Genomic DNA, 18876 nt, shown 5'->3' with positions numbered 1-18876 from the left:
GATCACTTTTTTTCTCTCTCGATGTCCGAGGTTTGCTGACCATGGCATCACTATGGGGCAAATTGAGGAGGCAGGGCCCAAGAACTACCTCAACTGGTGCAGGGATTGAACCCACGCTGTTGGCATTATCCTATACCACACTCTAGCCAAATAGCCAACTGAGCTAACTGACCCCTCTGAAATAAGGTTTACACAGATTAATTTTGAATTTACCCCCTTCAAGGGTAGTCTGTGTCCTCTGGTTCTACTCTTCTGGAAAAGGCAAAATAGCTTGTCATGATCTACATTATCTAGTCTCTTTAAAATTTTACATACAGCATTCATATCACCTCTCAACCTTCTCTACTGCACTGTGAATATGCCCAGTCAATGCAATCGCTCCACATAATCCAATCTCTCTATAGCCTTAATCACTCTGATTGTTCTCTTTGTATCTTCTCAGTCATTGCAATATCCTGTGGTGAACAGAACTGTACACAGTATTCTAATTGTGGTCACACAAAAGATTAAAATAATGTTGGATTACTCACTAGTTTGTCTTAATATTGACCTTTTAATATATCCCAACATTTGACTTGGTTTACTCAGCGCCACCAAGCCCTGTTGCATTAGTTTCAATTTGTTCTCAGTCAGGACCCCTGGATATTTTTCATTTTCTATATACACTTTTTTTCTTTCATGGGATGTGCTATCATTTGTTGCCCACCCTTAATTGCCCTTGAGAAACTGTTGGTGAACTGCCTTTTTGAACCGCTGCAGTCCATTTGGTGTAGTTACACCCACAGTGCTGCTGGGAAGGGATGGAAATGTAGCTCCAAGTCAGGATGGTGTGTGGCCTGCTGTTCCTATGCATCTGCCGCCCTTGTCCTTCTAGGTGGTAGAGGTCACGGGTTTGAAAGGTGCTGTTGAAGGAGCTTTGGCAAGTTGCTGAAGTGCATCTTGTGGATGGTATACACTGCTGCCACTGTGTGGTGGTGTTGGAGGAAGTGAAGGTTGAGAGTGGTGACAATCAGGCGGGCTGCTTTGTCCAGGATGGTGCTGAATTTCTTGAATGTTGCACTCACCCAGGCTAGTGGAGGGTGTTCCATCATTTCCATTTAAATGATAGTCCCTTGCTGAATATTTTATTCTCGTGAAGCACTTTGCATTTCTCTACAGTGATTTTTATCTGCCCACCTGTTTGTGCAATTATCAAATATTTTCAAATCCTCCTGTAGTTTATCCTGTTCAGCTTTGGAGTCTATCACCTCTGTTAGTTTTATAGCATCTGTAAATTTAGCTATTGTGTTTGTGCACCTCTCACTCCAGCTAATTATTGAAGGTGTTAAGCCAACCAAAGCGGAATAGATTGGTCATTGATCTCAGTGTTGTTTCTGACTTCTTGCTGTACAAAACGTGCTTTTAGTGACTTACATAACAATGTAAGCTGTCAGCTGGGTATTTGAAATACATAGTCAGAATGTAAATGTTGGAATGATATAGGCAAAGGCTGCTGTCCTGCACCCTTACGTCAGGGATGAGTTTAACGTGCAAAATATTTCACAGAATCACATAATCTTTACAGAAGGAGGCCATTCGGCCCATCGAGACTGCACTGGAAGGCTTATTGAAGGTTATCTGAGTCAATCTATTCACAATCATTAAGATCACATACGATGCAGTTGCAGGTCAAACACACATTACAATCAACATTATAGATGTCTTGCTTTGTCATTTCCTAACCTATGTTACAATCTCACCCCATCTGTGCAGTTTCTAGCTGCACTGCTTCATAGGCATCCTGAAGTTGCACAGAAAGCATTGCCATTTGGATGAACAAGACTGAGCAAATCTATATGTAAACAATGCCTGACTTGGCTCAGAGACAAGCCACACATGGTCTCTGCATAGACAGATTTGCAACCCTTTTTTAACAATATTTCAATTTTGGTGTTTTTTTAATTACAGAAATAATCTAAAAAATAAATATAAGTAGTTAGTGTAAAATGGTTTCCCATTTTACACTTAACAACATCAATATGGTGAAGAGTCTCCGGACCAACTGTCTGAGAAATCCACAGTTAGAGGTTCTGTTTGCCCAACATGGACTGAGACACCCTCCCCCCACAACCTCGTGCCCCCATAGGAATATACCCACCCACCCGAAAGTCGAAGTGGTTAGGTGTAGGTTGGCAGAGCCAATGCCTTGGAACCACTAGACGTACTGTATAACCTACTGGAAGCACTGGTAGGCTTCATACTGTTTGTCCCCCCCAAGACCACCCTTCCTGTGAAAGCATGGTCTTGCAGGAATTTCTGAAGCTTAGTGTGAAACCACGCCCCACTCCCACCCCCCACTTCCAGTTTACTCCATTCAGCCATTTAAAAATGGAAGGTGGGATATGATTCTGGGATTCCTTTCCCCCTTCCAGTTTCTGGCAATTTTCACTGGCATGGGATAAGAGTGCAGGCAGTCAACCTCCATTCAGCATTCCCAGCCTTACCAGCTCTACTGCAGGATGGGCAGAACAAACCACAGCAAGCCCCCCAGCACCCCCCCCACCCCCACAATTTTGGTGGAATTGAGCCCCTGCTGTAAGTAGACACAGTTCACGGACTCTCAGAGGCGCCATTAACCATTGGGGAATCCTAGTTCCAAAAGGGGAGCCAAAAATGAAACAGCCATCTTCTCCCGGAATTCGTCAATTGAAAGGTTTTGAAATGCAAAAAAAAAATGTTCCTTCAGTTTCAAAAGTTAGATACTGGGCAGAATTTTTACCTGGGTGGGAAGGCGTGTGCCCAACCCGCTCGAGCGTAAAATGACGCAAGTTGACGTTAGGCGAGCGTCCCAACGTCAATGCGCAGGCACGCAATATTTCGGTCAGTGGGTGGGTGCCGGAGTCGGCAGCACGCCCGCCAACAATTGAAAGACCTATTAAGGCCACTAACAAAGTCATTAAAATAAAATTTTCGCTGCCCGTCCAACCTTATGGTTGGCAGGCAGGCTAAAAGGCCAAGCCGTTGCATTTTTTTTTTGGAAACCTCATCCACAGACAGGATGAGGTTTCCAACATCAAATAATAATAAAATTAATTTTTTAAAATTTCATTTATAACATGTCCCTGCTGACACATGAGGGGACATATAACATTTTTAACATCTTTACTTTTTATTTTGAAAACTGTTTATCTCCCTGAGGCAGCTCTGCATCTCAGGGAGATTTTCAAGCGCGCACTCACGCTCATGTATGAAGTTCAGTCTCGCCCTTCCCCCCACCCGCACAGGCAGCGCTGAGCGCTGAGCGCTACCGCTCGCATTTCATGCTGGGTGGGCCTTAATTGGCCCACCAGCATGAAATTGCCTTCCGGCCCCGATTGCAGGCAGCGGTCGGCTTCCCCCCAACCATCCCCGCCAAGCCCCCGCCCGCCCCCACCAGGCCCACCCGACAAGGTCAAATTCTGCCCACTGCATATGTTTTTACTGCTGTGATTGATTATAAGGCTCTGTCCTGCAAAGGTAAGTTGACCATTATGTTGTTCAGCATTGTGTAAGTGTTGAGGTGCTGTTTGAGCACTTTTCCAATGGGAAAAGTTCTACTATGCATTCAAAACTGAAGAAAGAACTGCTTTGGATCTCTAGTATAATAATAGTATATATCTAATATAATCTGAAGTGATTTAAATGCCCAGAACCCTTTTAAATTGAAAAAAAACCTTCATCAGCTTTCACTTAGAGAAAAAAGAAACAGACATTTGTTCCTGGACTGCTTTGATTGATAGGACATCTGGTGTAGCTTAAGGAAAAAAGACCATCTGATGTTTCAGTTTCATTAGACTCCATTGTTTGCATTTCCTTTGGTTTGTTATTACAGCTGAGCACGTTATGAATGCTTGGCTGAGTTTCAAAAGAACTAGAACTACTTACATACATAGATACAAACACACTAATTAGGAGCAGGAGTAGGCCATTCAGCCCCTTGAGCCTGCTCTGCCATTTGATAAAGTCATGGCTGATCTGATTGAGGCCTCAACTCTACTTTTCTGTCTATCCCCTATATCCTTTGACTCCCTTGTCAATCAAGAATCTATCTAACTAAGCCTTAAAAATATTCAATGACCCTTATTTCTGCAGGGAGATGTGTTCATATTTAAGGGACACTTTTAAGAGGTTATTAAAGGATTATCTGTTTTTGATGTGGGTGGTGAAGTAGATGTCTGGTTATGCAGCAGATTTCCTGCTTGAGGGGATTTAAATTATTCATTGGGTTTTATGAATGAGAGGTTTTTTTTCAGTATGAAATGTTTCCTCCATTGCAACGACATGGTTCCTGGTGTCTGCCCATAGTAGATACTGGGTGAACGACTATGGAGGATACATGGGTGACATGGAGGGGTTATGAGGGCAATGGAGGTGACATGGGAAATATTCAGGGGCATGGGGTCATGGGAATATGAGGGGGTATGTGGGGTGGGTGGGAGGGTGAGAGGGGGTGAGGGTTTAAAGGCCTGATGTTCATCATTAAGACTGGACTGATGTCCCAGTAAACGAAGACGGACATTCTAGCCTACTGGTCTGGCCATCTGTCCACCCCCGGTGTCAGTTCGGGCCTACCTTTGGAGGTAGTTGCCCCAACTCACCTCCTCAGGAACTCACCACCACGTTCTCAATGGCAATTAGGGATAGGCAATAAATGCTGGTCTAGTCAGCAATGCCCACATTCCCATGAAAAAATAGAAAGACTCCCTCCTCTCCAGAATGAAAAGATGGTGGGCGGGGGCCTTTTTTAAGGAGACTGGTGCCGGGTTGGGAAGGCCCCTGACTCAACTTTCCCAACTCCTCCACGGAAATCCGATCCAGTGAATGTGAAAAATTATACTGGATACTATAGATGGTGCACCATTTCTTTTGCTTGTCCCCAGAATGTGGGTGACACTGACAAGGCTGTATTTATTGCCTGCCCCTAGTACCTCTGAAAGGGTGGTGGTGGGTCTTCCCTTTGGGCTTGCCAGGTCACCCCAGAGGGCATTAAGAGTGAACTACAGCCACTTCAGACTGGAGTTGTATTTAGATCAGGTCAGGTATTAGGACATCGGGGAACGAGCTGGGTTTATAACAGTGACCTGGAAGATTTCATGGTTAATTATCAGACGTCAGTCCACAAATGACCAGACTTAATGAATTCAATTTTACAGCTTGTTATGGTGGGATTATGAACTCATGACCTCCTGATTACTGGTCCAGTATAGGCTTGGCAAACTTCCAGAATTGTCCTGGAGTCTCCAGGAATTAGCCTCCAGGGCACTGCTACAAGCAACAGGAGAAAAATAATAGGGGCATTAAAAACAATGTGCCTTTGTTTCGTTTTCTTGGAACTATTAGTTATAAAAATATTGGAGACGTGGAATACAGTCAGTTGACTGACAGCCAAGAATCGTCCAATCGAATAACAAAGAGTCTGTTTGCTTTTCACTCAACGTGGGAAGGCGGAGTACTGTGAGAATGGGCATATTGGCTGAACTATGGCGGGAACGTTGGGACAGAGTCAGGTGGTTGGCGGCAGGAGGTTATGTGTTGAAATTTGCTGGAATACATCCAACCAGGCTCAGCAACCATAGTTCAGTCGCATAATCACTTGGTTATTGTAACCCCCTGTCACATGTATTGGACCAGGGACAAAAGAGAGGGAACTGTTCTTTTGGATTCGGCCATGCTATCCTTGAACTACAATCACCGGGATGCTGCATGCCTATGATTCCCCACACTTAAAGACGAAAGTTTAGCCCTCACTGATTAGCAATGTGCCCAGCACTCAGCTTGTAAATGAAGATTTAATGCCCAACCTGCCTCTGAAGTGAAACTCAGTGAGACTTCTTGATGCTTCTATCCAGAATCAGGATTGACCCTGGATTTAAGCTCCATTCAAACCTCTTTGTCTCTCTGTCATAGCTGTGATATCCAAATGCGGGCATAAATAGCTGAACAAAGCTCATAAAATGAATATGATGTCTCCTTTGAACAATAAGACGTCATACAGTAAACAGAGTATCTTGCCCAACCTAGAATTGCAGGATAAATATTAGATCATACGTGTTGAAGCAGTGTGACAAATATGGAGATTGGAATATGCATTTTATGTGGTTTTTAAATAGTCATGCTAAAACTGAATTTCAAAAATAAAAGACTTCAGTCAGCTGGTTGTGGTACGATCGCTTTGTTCTGTTGTTGAATTACAAATGTACTTCATCTGACTCACTGAGAGGGAACTTCTTTAATCAAATGGGAACCATCACTTCTATCCCTCTTGGAACAATGGAGCAGACAGTAAATGTAATCCCCTCTTTGATCAAGTTTAGTGGAGCATTGGGCTGAATTTTCCCGGCTTAGATTTTTTTGGATGTTCAGAATATTTTCAGGTCGTGAAACTGATTGCTGCAAAATGGGTGTTTCAGTTACATCTTGCAAGAACAAACCAATTAAGAGTCCGCCTCCATGCTTCTGATCAACTAGGGAGGGTGGGCAAGATGATGTGGCAATTTTGTCGGTGGAAGGATTTCTAATTAAAAGGACGATGGCCTGCTTCAGAGAATCTCAGCGGGGTATGGATTTTACAAGAGGCAGTATCCACAGAAATAGTGAAGAGAGCTGGGAAGGCTGCTCATTGTTCTGCCACTCTTACTTGGGGGTGCAGCTGAGGGGCTACAGCAATCTTTCCTGACAGCAGGAGGCAGAGAGTCAGCCAAGCAGACATGGTTGGAAGTGGCTGAGGAAGTAAGCAGAAGCAATGTGGCCCTCTGACCTGGAGATGATGGGCTAGGAGGATCCAGGATCTCAGGAGGGCATGGCAGGTGAGTGACATAACACTGTCAGATGCCAATCCCCACACTCTAACTTTCCCAGCATTCTCCTGCGCAGTACGTCTAAGGTCAAGACATTTTGCAGCTCCACTCCTTCCTCTCCCTGCAGGCCTCACATCCCCATCTGAGCAACCAACACTCAGAATGACCCTCAGCCTACCTCATCCATGCCTCATCGTCACCATACCCAAATGTTCTCCTTCACTCCCCTGAACACAAGCCATTCCTAACACCTCCCACTTGTCTCTCCTTGCAGAAGAGATTGTACAAATTAGTAAGAGTCAGAGATGTGTGGGATGCTGGGGTTGGGCCCCTAACCATTGTCACCCTGTTGGCCACTGACAATGCTTGCCCACCTGGTACATTGGGAAGACAGTCCTGCACCGTGAGGATGAAGATGACGGCAATGACCTTTCATGACAGGCTGAACCTCATGAGTCTCTGGTGCTCAGTGGTCTACATGAAGACCCTCTGTTGGAGGCCTCATCTCCTTCTACCTGCATCTCGATGGCCATCCCCTCTGATGGGGCATGTAGCAATGGAGAACGTGCTGCTGCTGACTGTTTACATGCCCTTTTCAACACGACTAACTTAGCGTTCTGGGTGAAAGGGGCCATTTGTTCCACCCAGACCCTCACCCAGGTCCACATGCAAATGGGGTGAATGGGGTAAGATGAGGGGTCATAACTTCAGCTGCCACTATACATAGGAGGTGAGTTTGGTCGTGAGTGGTCGAGAATAACGGGAAATAGCAAATCAGCTGCCTGTTTAATACCCTGTGCAATCTATTTTTTCATTTCAGCCATTGGAGAAGAAGATTTGCCAGGGGGGCTGAATCACCATGCCACATTTTGCGCCACACGTGCCCCCCAACCCCAAGACAAATATCTTCCGGATAACTTAGCAGCAGATAAAATTGGTGTGAGGTTGTCATAAGCAGACTGTCAAGCAGAATGTGATTTATTCAAAGGTGCTCACTAGCTAGATAACCGTTGCCTAATCGCCAGTTTTGCCTACATATTTGTCCTTTTGTTTTGGTAGCTATTAAACTGCTGGCATGGAGGAGTCATACTTGGGCCCCACCCACAGCGAGGGATAACATGGAGCACAGCAGGTTTCCCAGTAAGGATTCCCTGCTTTTAATCTTCCTGGAGAAATAAAGAGAAGGAAACAAAGGGGGATGAGGCTAACCCCAATGTTACACCCGTCAATACGTCCATAGGCCTTAGAGTGCTTCTGAGGGACACAATCAGAAGCTGGGATATGTTACCTTAAAATCCAGAAGGAAGCCTTGTAGGAACTATGCCACACTCTGCACTGCAGCCTTGCAGGAACTATGCCACACTCTGCACTGCAGCCTTGTAGGAACTATGCCACACTCTGCACTGCAGCCTTGTAGGAACTATGCCACACTCTGCACTGCAGCCTTGTAGGAACTATGCCACGCTCTGCACTGCAGCCTTGCAGGAACTATGCCACACTCTGCACTGCAGCCTGCAGCCCAGGTCAGGAAACTGACCAATTTTCTCAATGGCTGTTGAAGATAACATAGCTCTAAACGTTTAAGCCACTAGCTACTTTCAAACTGCGGGAGGGAATTTCTGCAACATCACCCAAGAGACCAGTTGGCACCTGCAGACAGCAGATCGCCAACACCCTAAGGAGCGATAGGGAATTAATCCATCTTGGGAATCAGGGGCCCATGGAGTCTGTGCCCATGGGCCACAGTCAAATACAGCATGGGAACCCATCTGTAGCCCAGTGTAAATATTGGGCTCAGCACAAAGCAGGAAATACTGCATACAGTAATTGCACCAGAACATTCCTGCAGTTAAAAAATTTTGTCAGATGGAAGTGAGGCAGAGTTTGTGTTTTAATGGATAAACAGTTATGCAGAGAGTCTGGAATTCTTAAATCCAGCTCTAGTTGGGCTAATTCCTAGACCATTCAATTCAGTCATTTGCTTGTTTCACCAAAGCTTAAGGGCAATCAATAGCCCCCATGCTGCGCTGCATTCTCCCTCTGTGAACCAATTGCAGCCAAGACAAAGGAAACTTTTAAATCGTTCCCAAGTACACCATTGGACTTCCTGAGAGTTTCGATTCACTGACTTCCTTTCAAAACTTCCTAATGCTAACAGAGCGTCAAGCTTCTGGCTAAAATGTATTTAGTGCATTGGAATGTTAGTGAACTTTTGTTATTATTTGGTTACAGGCTGTGGGAAATATGACCAAGGCTGGCATTTATCACTTGTCCCTGGCTTCCCTCAGATAGCAGTGATCAGCCCCTCCTTGAACCATTACAGCTCTTGTGGCAATTGTGTTCCCACAATGGAAATCTGCCTCCATGTCACCTGGGTGCCATATTTCTCTAAGCAGATGTTTTTCTTCAGCTTTATGAGACTGTGAGAGCTCTAACAGATCACATCAGCATCTAATACTATAACTTAATTGTGGGTACGTGGTGCAGTGGTAATGTTACTAGACTAATAACCCAGATATGGTGAGTTCAAACCATGGCAGTGTAAGAATTTGAATTCATTTAAAAAATAGAAAAGGAAGGGTTGACCATGAAGTCATCAGAAATAACCAAACTTGTGTCCTTCCAGGATAAAATCTGCCATCCATCCTTGTCTAAGCTACATGGGATTCCAGTCCCACATCAATCAGCGAGCCACTCAGTTGTATTAAAACCACTACAAAGAATAACAAGCAGAGACTCCAGTAGTTCAGGAAGAAGCCCCACCCATCAGCCCCATACCCGTCAATGCTGGCCATGCCAGTCAATACCCCACACCCCAAGAGTGAAATTATTGGAAATTAAATATCTTAATTAATAGCAATAGTCTTACTGGACATAGAGGAGGTAATTTTAACTTTGGGAGATGTTGAGAAACAGGTAACATTGAAATACCTCCCCTGTTATACATCAGGCTCAATATTTCAGTCCATTAAAGGTAGGGTGTGTATGATGGGGGACCAAATCGTCCTTAGTTAAAATTACTCCCGGAGAACAAAAGATGCTTGTCTAGATTTGGGAAGTTTCTTTCCCTGGCTGCAAGCAGCAACAAATAGATAGATATATTTAATGATCACATTCTGTAAACTTGTGAGAATGTCATTTTTCATGATATTCAGAAAGCTGTGAGGGGCCCCTACTGATCTGTTTTGGTAATGCTCCAAACTAGCCAACACCGGAAAACAAGAACTGGAAGAAAGGCCAGTATCCTGTCCCCACCCCTCCCTCAGCTCATCAACTGCTGAAAGCTGCCTCCATGTTTTTGTTACCTCTAGACTTGACTATTCCTATCTTCCCCTGACCACCTTTCCACATTCCACCCTCTGTAAACTTCAGTTCATCCAAAACTCTGCCAGTCCTCACATGGGCCAAGACCTGTTGTCCAAAACCCCTGTTCTCACAGACTTACAGCAACATTTCAATCCTCACCCTTGTACACGAAATCCTCCTTGACCTAACCACTCCCCAACTCTGTAACCTCCTCCAGCCCTACAATTCTCTGAGAACTCTGCATCCCAGATTTCCTTTGCTCCACCATCTGCCTGGGTCCTAAGCTCTGGGAGTCCCTCTCTCTAAACCTCTCCATCTTTCTCTCATCTTTTAAGATGCTCCTTAAAATCTTCTCTCTAACCAAGGTTTTGATCACTTTTACTGATATCTCAGTGTGCGGCTCAGTGTTAAAGTTTGTTTGCTGGTGCTCCTCTGAGATGCTTGAGATGTTTTACTGCTTTGAAGCGGCTAAATATAGCACGTTGTTCTCTATATGAGTAAATGTGGTCTATGCCACAGTTCCGGTGAAGTCACAGTAGAAGAGAGGGACCACCTCTGAGGAATTTCCTGGCCCAAATCTTGCAATATCCTGATATGGAGGCTTGGTCAAATCGTACACAGACTGAATACTAACAATTGTGAATTGGGTAATGCTATTTGACTACAGAGGGCATCAGAGCTGATCTTAACCCTGTCCTTATCAACAAACCTGCACTTTTTAAGCCAGTGTCATTGCATAATGACAGAGATAGAAAGCCTGGTAAATAAAATTCTAGACTTGCTACTCCCAACCTAATTGCAAACCCCACTCTCTTAGGATCAGCAGCATACTGAGCAGTGGAAGTGGTCAGAAAGTATCCTGTACGACATTAACAGGTGTCAGCCTTGGCTCGGTGGTAGTACTCTTGCCTCTGAGTTATGAGTTTGTGGGTTTATGTCCCACCCCAGGCACTGAGCATATAATCCAGGCTGACACTCCAGTGCAATACTGAGGAAGTCCTGCACTGTCACTGGCCCCATCCTTTAGATGAAGCATTAATCCAAGACCCCAACTGCTCTCACAGGGGTATCTAAAGGATGCCTTGGCATTAATTATTTTAAAGAAAATCAGTGGAGTTCTTGCCAGTGTCCAGACTAATATTTATCCCTTAACCAACACTTAAAACAGATTATCAGGCCATTATTTCATTGCTGTTTTGGGGACCTTGCTGTGTTCACATTGGCTGCTCTTTTTCCTATGATAGTTATTGAACTTCAAAGGTGCTTCATTGCCAGAAAAAAATTCTTTGGGATGTCCTGAGGCTGTGAAAGGTGCAATATAAAGGCAAGTTCCTTGTTTTCATGGATTGGAAGAGTGGGTTTTTTATGTTGGGTATGGGGAGACCTGAATGTTCTTAATTATGCAAGCACAGATATTCTAACCTCTAGGTATGTGGTATCTATACCAGGGCTGAATTCCCCACTCTCCTGTTGCAACTTCAGCAGAAACCTTGGAAGAATGGCATTATGGTCTTGCACCATAATTGCATGTAAGGAACACACTTCTTATACATTGTTTAGTAGCAGGTGTTTCACTGTGAATCGTCTACTTCTGCCTTAAAAATATTCAATGACCCTGCCTCCACCACCTTCTGGGGCGGAGAGTTCCAAGTCGCATAACCCTCTTAGAGAAAAAAAATTCACTTCATCTCTGTCCAATAGGAGTGACCCCTAATTTTAAAACAGTGCCCCCTAGTTCTGGACTCACCCACAAGAGGAAACATCCTTTCGACATCCACCTTGCCAATACCATTTAGAATCTTATATACTTCAATCAATCACCCCTCACTCTTCTAAACTCCAGTGGAAACAAGCCCAGTCTGTCCAACCTTCCCTCATAAGACAACCAGCTCATTCCAGGTAATAAAATAGTAATCCTCCTTTGAACCACCTCCAATGCATTTACATCCTTCCTTAAATAAGGAGACCAAAACTACACACAGTATACGAGATGCGGCCTCACCAATGCCCTGTATAACTGAAGCGTATACAACTTCAAAAAGGTTTGTCAAACACACTTTACTATCGAGCTATTCCTGTAAAAAATATATGATTATTTGGTATTGCTTGGCATTTCATCAACAAAATTCCATAAACCTCTGGTCATTTAATAAATTTGGCATGATTAATGATGAGCCTGCTCATAGGATTTTGCTGGTGAATGTTTTTTAAAGGCAGGCTCTATTCCTGTGTTTGTTTCCTACATTACAACAGTGAATATCCTTCAAAAGTACTTCATTAACTGTAAGGCACGTTGAGACAGCCAGTGGCCATGAAAAGCGCTACATAAATGCAAATCTTATTTTGTTTACATTCTTCTAGCCATAGGTGCTGCTATACCTGAAGTCCAGATAGTTTGAAGTCCTTAAAAAAAACTTTGAATTTTCTAATAACTACAGTTGAGCAGCATAAGCAACACTGCAGCTTGGTCATTACTAGTTACAAAAGATTTACAGCATTGAGTTTTCAGATAATTTGATTTGAGCCAAGCAGACTGTAAGGGGGTTGCCCCACCTAGTGGAATAATTGAGGATTACTTCCAATGATCCTCAAAATAAAGAACTTGCATTTAGATATAGTGGACAAAATTGTCCCAGATTTGCACTAAATGCGATAGTGGGCTAGAAAAAAAGACGTTTTAGCCGCCGGCCGCAATGGTAGCTTTTTGTGCCATATCATCCCAATCACTCCTTGTTAATCACGCATGCTTGGGAGGGCAGTCTCCGATTCGCCCGCCACGCCATCACCTCGCCGCTGCCTCACGCTGGGCACCATATTTAAAGTGCAGCACACCTCTCAGTGCTTCCAGCCCAGGACTACTGCACAGAAGACATCGCCCTGAAAGGCAAGAAGACCGCAGCCCCCGATTCAGTGAGGCGTCCCTGGAACGCCTTTTGGATGCCGTGGAGGCCTCACCGTAATGTCCTCGACCATCGCTCTGGGCAAGGCCTCCAAGCAAGGTCACCAATCCTGCATGGGAGGCAGTGGCAGTGGTGGTCAGCGCCAATGCCCAACAAAAGAGGACAGTCACCCTGTGCCACTACAGGATAAATGGTCTCATCCATTCGCCAGGGTAACTCACTCTTCTCATCACTCTCAACTCACACACTCACAAACCCATCAGGCTCATATCCTCTCGAGCTCATGTCCTCATCCCGTCCATGTCTCCGCTCACCACACAAACATTCCACTCAGCGCCATGTGTCCTGCTCACACTCTCTCCATCTGTTTTCATGCAGGAGAAGCTGGCTCACAACAGCAGGGAGAGACCCCAGACTGAGGGTGGAGTGGCCCACATTAGGCCCCTCACTCACTTTGAGGAGTGCGCCATCGCGCTGACTGGTGAGGATGTGGACCTTGCATACGGCAACGATGAGGTCAGCGGTGAACACCCTCGTGAGGATCCTGCATCACATCATCCCTCTCTCAATGTGACTGTGAGTGCTCTCTCTCCTGCTTTTGACTCTGCTGCTATGCACTAATTATCTCTACTTTTGTTCACAGGGAGCTCTGCCAAGCGACCGACACCCTCAGCCAGCCAGTCCCTCAGATCCATCCAGGTCCTCCCCTCCAGCCAAGAGGACATCTCCTCCATTGAAGAGCTGGAAATAAGCAGCCTGGAAGACCTGTCACAGCGCTTACCCACACCCTGCACCAGCGCAGAGACACACACCTCGGTGGGAACAAGATCTAGAGCAGGCTCGGGTTCACAATCTGGTGGTCACCACACGGACACGTGTCCACAGCAGGAGGAGGCAGGTTCAGCTGAGCTCCCCGGCACTCGGAGGGCTGCTGGGGATCAGGCATCTGTGAGGTCCAAGTCAGGTGAGGAGCCTCTGGATTCGGCCTCCCAAATCATCCTGGAGAGACAGCAGAAGGCAGGGGAACATCATGCAAAGCTGTTAGATGCCCTCAACAGAGTGGCACACGAGTCAGAGGAGTGCGTCCGCCTGCTCTCTGATGAAGTGGTGCCCACATGTGCATGTATGGAGGTCTCCATAGGAAGGATGGTGGACACCATGGAGACTCTGTTACAGCAGAACGTGGATATGCGGGCAGACCTGTACTCCATCGTGGTAGCCATGGGTGAGTTCCTGCAGTGGCAACGTGAGAGGGAAATGGGCACCTCGACATCCCTCCAGGCACTCCTTCCCCTCAAGGAGTCAGGCCAGGGCCCTGGGGCACCCAAAAGGGAGGAGGAGCAGCATCTGGGCATCTCTGTGTCATCCACTCAGGAATCTCAGAGGCTGTCCTCTCCCTCTGAGTCCCCTTTGCCTGTGACCCCCTCAACCTCATCCTCTGTCACTGCAGAGGGAGCAGCTGGCCCACAAGAGGACAGCCAAAGCAAGCCAGGGCCCCCAAGGCCTCAGCTCTCCAGAGGACCCACACCAAAGTCATTAGAGGCAATCAGGCCAACCATTGCACAGGCTGACTCCACCCCTGCTGCAGATGTCAGGGCAGCACCTAGAAGTGTAAAGCCTAGAAAAGTTAAGAAATTCTGATCACAGTTGGTTGTACAGGTAATCACATTTTGTCACTTTATAATCTGAAAATATATTCACTTTCCCTGAATAAAGTGTAATGTTGTCTTTCAGCTTCATTTACAGGCTTTGTGAGTCCTCCCCCTGCATCCCCCCCACTGCCAACCCCCACTGCCCCCTCCAACTAGGGGTTCAGTTCCCCACAGGCGGCCCACAAGTGATTCTGGAGGGAGAAGTGTGAGTGTGTGTGTGTGTGTGTGTGTGTGTGTGGCAGGGCCTTTTGGAGCCTCGTGTGAGCCTCTCCAACACACACGGAGCTTTCCTCCATCACACCCATCTTACTGTCCTGAGCATTTTCAATGCTGCCTGCTGGGGTTCTCTTTCAGTTGTCCATCTGAGCTGACCGGCATCTCCGCCCACCCACTGATCCCACTCCCATGTGTCCTGTGTCCGCCCAACATGAGGCTCCTTTCACTTTCGGTTTTAGAAGCATGGTGCTTGTAGCATTTGTCTTTAGCTCCCCCGTCCTTTCCCATCCCCCAGTCACCCATGTCCATTCCCATCACTGTTGACCCCCCAGGCATCACTTTCCACCTCCTCCCCGTCACCTACCAGCCACAGCCCTTTTCTTTCGGGGGTGTCCAGGTGAACATGCACGTTCCCTATCTTCCCGAGAATTCCACCCTCATCCACATTGACCCCCCCCCGAACCTCCTCCTTCCCACCCCCAGGTCCTTGTCTGCCTCCGAGCCTCCACCAACCACCCTCACTGTCCCTCCTATTGCTACCTTTGTACCCTAAACCTCCCACACTACATCTTCACTCTGCCCTCGGTCATTCTCACAATTCCCTCAGTTCACTCCCCAGGAAGTAGTCATTGACTCCACAGACTCCTCCCTTGCACATTCACCTAGACATCCCCCCACTTTACTCTTTCCTCCCCCGGGACTCCTTCCTCCCCTCCAGACTGCTCTCCCGCTCCAGACTCTTTTCCTCCTTCTGGAGTCCTTCCCCCCTCCCTACTCCTTCCTCCCTCCTTATTCCTTCCTCCACTCTTACGCCTTCCTCCCTCAGACTTCCACCCCCTCCAGACTCCCCCCCCGCCCCGGACTCCTGCCCCCCTAGCTCCTTCCTTCCCCCAAATTCCTGTCCTCTCCAAAATCCTTCCTCCACCCGAAGTCTTTCCTCCTTCCGTACTCCTCCCTCCCTCTGAACTCCTTCCCTTACACCTTCCTGCCCCTTACACCTACCTCGCCAGCTGCTGTATTCTCCCTGTTACACCCTCCTCCCCCATACTCCCTCCTCCTCAAGCTCAATCCCTCCAACACCTTCGTTCCCCCCTCCTAACCTCACCCCCCACAAACACCTTCATTCCTCCACTTCCAACTTCACCCCCTCCCCGACACACCTTCCTCTCCCACGCCCCCGACACCCCTTCCCCTCCCAGTCAAGCCTACGCCTTCCTCTCCACCCCCTCGACAATCATCTGTAGCAAACCGTGGACAAGACACTGACGTCCCGAAGCAGACTCAAAATGGTGATTTTCCACCTCCCGTGAGCTGCTTCAGGGCGGAGCCGTGTCCATGAGAATCCACCCAGCATGTGATGGACATTCCTCCAGGGTCCCGTTGCTGCCGGACTCCAGCATCTTCTGCTCCTCGGGTGTCCGCAATGTGAGCAAAACCCTGACTATAAATCCCGACCTCTGGGTGGGACCTGCCTCCTTGCCATACCTGTGGTGGAGGGTGTGGTGCTGTGGGTCCGACCCGCTTTTGGGCAGAGGACTCAAGAAGAGGCAGGGAAAAGCAGGAGATGAGGAAGAAGAAAAGGGAAGATCTGTTTTCAGGTAGAAGGCAGGAGAGATTGATATAGCAAAAAGGGTGATTATGGAATAAGTAAAGAAAGGAAAGATGGGTCCCAAAGAGGCAACAGCAGAATCATCACCAACAGCTACTGACTGAAAATATAGGGGCAGGATTTATGAACTGCAATTATTGAAATTAATGTTGAGTCTTGAAGGTGTAACTTGCCGAATCAAAGATGTAGTGCTTTACCCTGAGCTTGCTTTGGAACAGTATAGGAGATGGAGGGCAAAGGGGTCAGAGTGGGAGTCAGGTGCAGAATTAAAATGGGAGGTGACAAGAAGCTTTAGGGTCATGCTTGCAGACTGAACAGAGGTGTTCAGCAAAAATCTTCTCTCAATCTATGTTTAGTCTCCCCAGTACAGAGGAAACCACATTATGTCCTTCACAAAGGGGTAAAATCTGCATTTGCTTTCCCCAAGGAAGATGATGCTGTCCAAGTCATAGTGAAAGAGGAGGTACTTGAGACACTGGATGGGCTAAAAATTGAAAAAGAGGAGGCATTAAATAGGTTGGCTGTTCTTATGTTGATGAGTCACCAGGATTGGATGAGATGTGTTCAAGGTTACTGAAGGAAGTAAGGATGGAAGTTGTGGAGGCTCTGGCCATAACTGTCCAATCTTTCATAAATACAAGGGTGGTGTCAGATGACTGCAGAATTGTTCAAGAAGGATGTAAGGGTAAACCCAGTAACTACAGGCCAGTCAGTTTAACATTGGTGGTGAGACAGCTTTAAGAAATGATGATCCAGGACAAAATTAACAGTCACTTGGATAAATGTGGGTTAATTAAGGAAAACCTGCACGGATTTGTTAAGGCAAATCGTGTTTAACAAAACTGAATTTTTTGATGAGGTAACAGAGAGGATTGATGAGGGTCATGCAGATGTTGTGGTGTATATGGACTTTCAAATGTCATTTGATAAAGGACCTAATAGGCTTGCCAGCAAAGTTAGAGCCCATGGAGCGAAAGGGACTGTAGCAGCATTGATACAAAATTGGCTGAGTGACAGGAAACAGAGTAGGGGTGAACTATTTTTTTTTAGACTGGAGGAAGGTTTACAGTGTGGTTCCCCAGGGTCAGTATTAGGACCCCAGCTTTTCCTGATATATATTAATGACCTTGACTTGGGTGTACAAGGCACAGTTTCAAAATTTGGGATGATACAGAACTTGGAAGTATTGTGAACTGTGAGGAGGATAGTGGTAGACTTCAAGAGGACATAGACCCCCTGGTGGAATGGGCTGGCATGTTTCAGATGAAATTTAATGCAGATAATTGTGAAGTGATTCATTTTGGCAGGAAAAATGAGGAGAGGAAATATAAAATAAACGGCACAATTCTAAAGGGGTGCGTGCAGGAGCAGGGGGACCTGGGGGTTTATGTGTACAAATCATTGCAGGTAGCGGGGCAGGTTGAGAAAGAGGTTAAGAAAACATACAGTATCCTCACCCTTACTAATAGGGACATAGAGTATTCAAGCAAGGAAGTTATGATAAACCCGTATATTACACTGTTTCGGCCTCAACTGGACTATTGTGTTCAGTTCTGAGCACAACACTTTAGGAAGATGTGAAGGCATTAGACGGGGTGCAGAAAAGATTCACAAGAAAAGCTCCAGAAATGAGGGGCTTCAGTTACATTGATGGATAGGAGAAGCTGGGGCTGATCTCCTTGGAGAAGAGAAGATTAAGGGGTAAGCCTTTTGGAGCTTCCCCAGACCTGTCTTATGATGTATGCCAGGTGGACCAAATCCACATGGGAAACTTGGCCACACTATCACATCGGTTTTGCAATTTGTATTTATTACAAGAAGATTTGTGAACTGAATTCAGAAGTAATGAGTCCACTTACATCTTTAGAGATTTTAAAAATTAAATTAAAACATTTATTAACAAAAGAAAAGATTTCAAGCACATACTTAAGATTACAGTTACTTAATACTATTACAAATCCCAAAATCTCTAATTAACCTGACTCCCAGCCATATACCCGCTTTAAGGCAACAGTCCCAAATAAATTTTAGATTTATGTAGGCAAGCCAGCATTTTACCACAACACCCAGTCGACAGTGGAATTCCAAAGGCTTTCCTCCACCTTTGGTTACTGGACACAGCAGGCTTCTACAAAAATGGCTGTTTTACACACTCCTTTTAGATCTTGCATGGGCCCCCAACATAGCCTTCCAGTCTTTTTATATATGTTTCTCTCTCTCTTTAATCTGTAAATTCCATTGTTCTATATGTCTTTGGAAATTTACTTTTCCCGTAATATAAAAATCTTTCATGTTGCCAATATGGTCAGTACCTTTTGAGAAAAATAAACATACTAATTGGCCTTGCTTATCTTGTTAGTTACAAACATCCTACCATC

Source organism: Cetorhinus maximus, chromosome 16, assembly GCF_964194155.1.
Source record: "Cetorhinus maximus chromosome 16, sCetMax3.hap1.1, whole genome shotgun sequence".
Classification (NCBI taxonomy): Eukaryota; Metazoa; Chordata; class Chondrichthyes; order Lamniformes; family Cetorhinidae; genus Cetorhinus; species Cetorhinus maximus.
Note: the sequence above shows the minus strand (reverse complement) of the source record.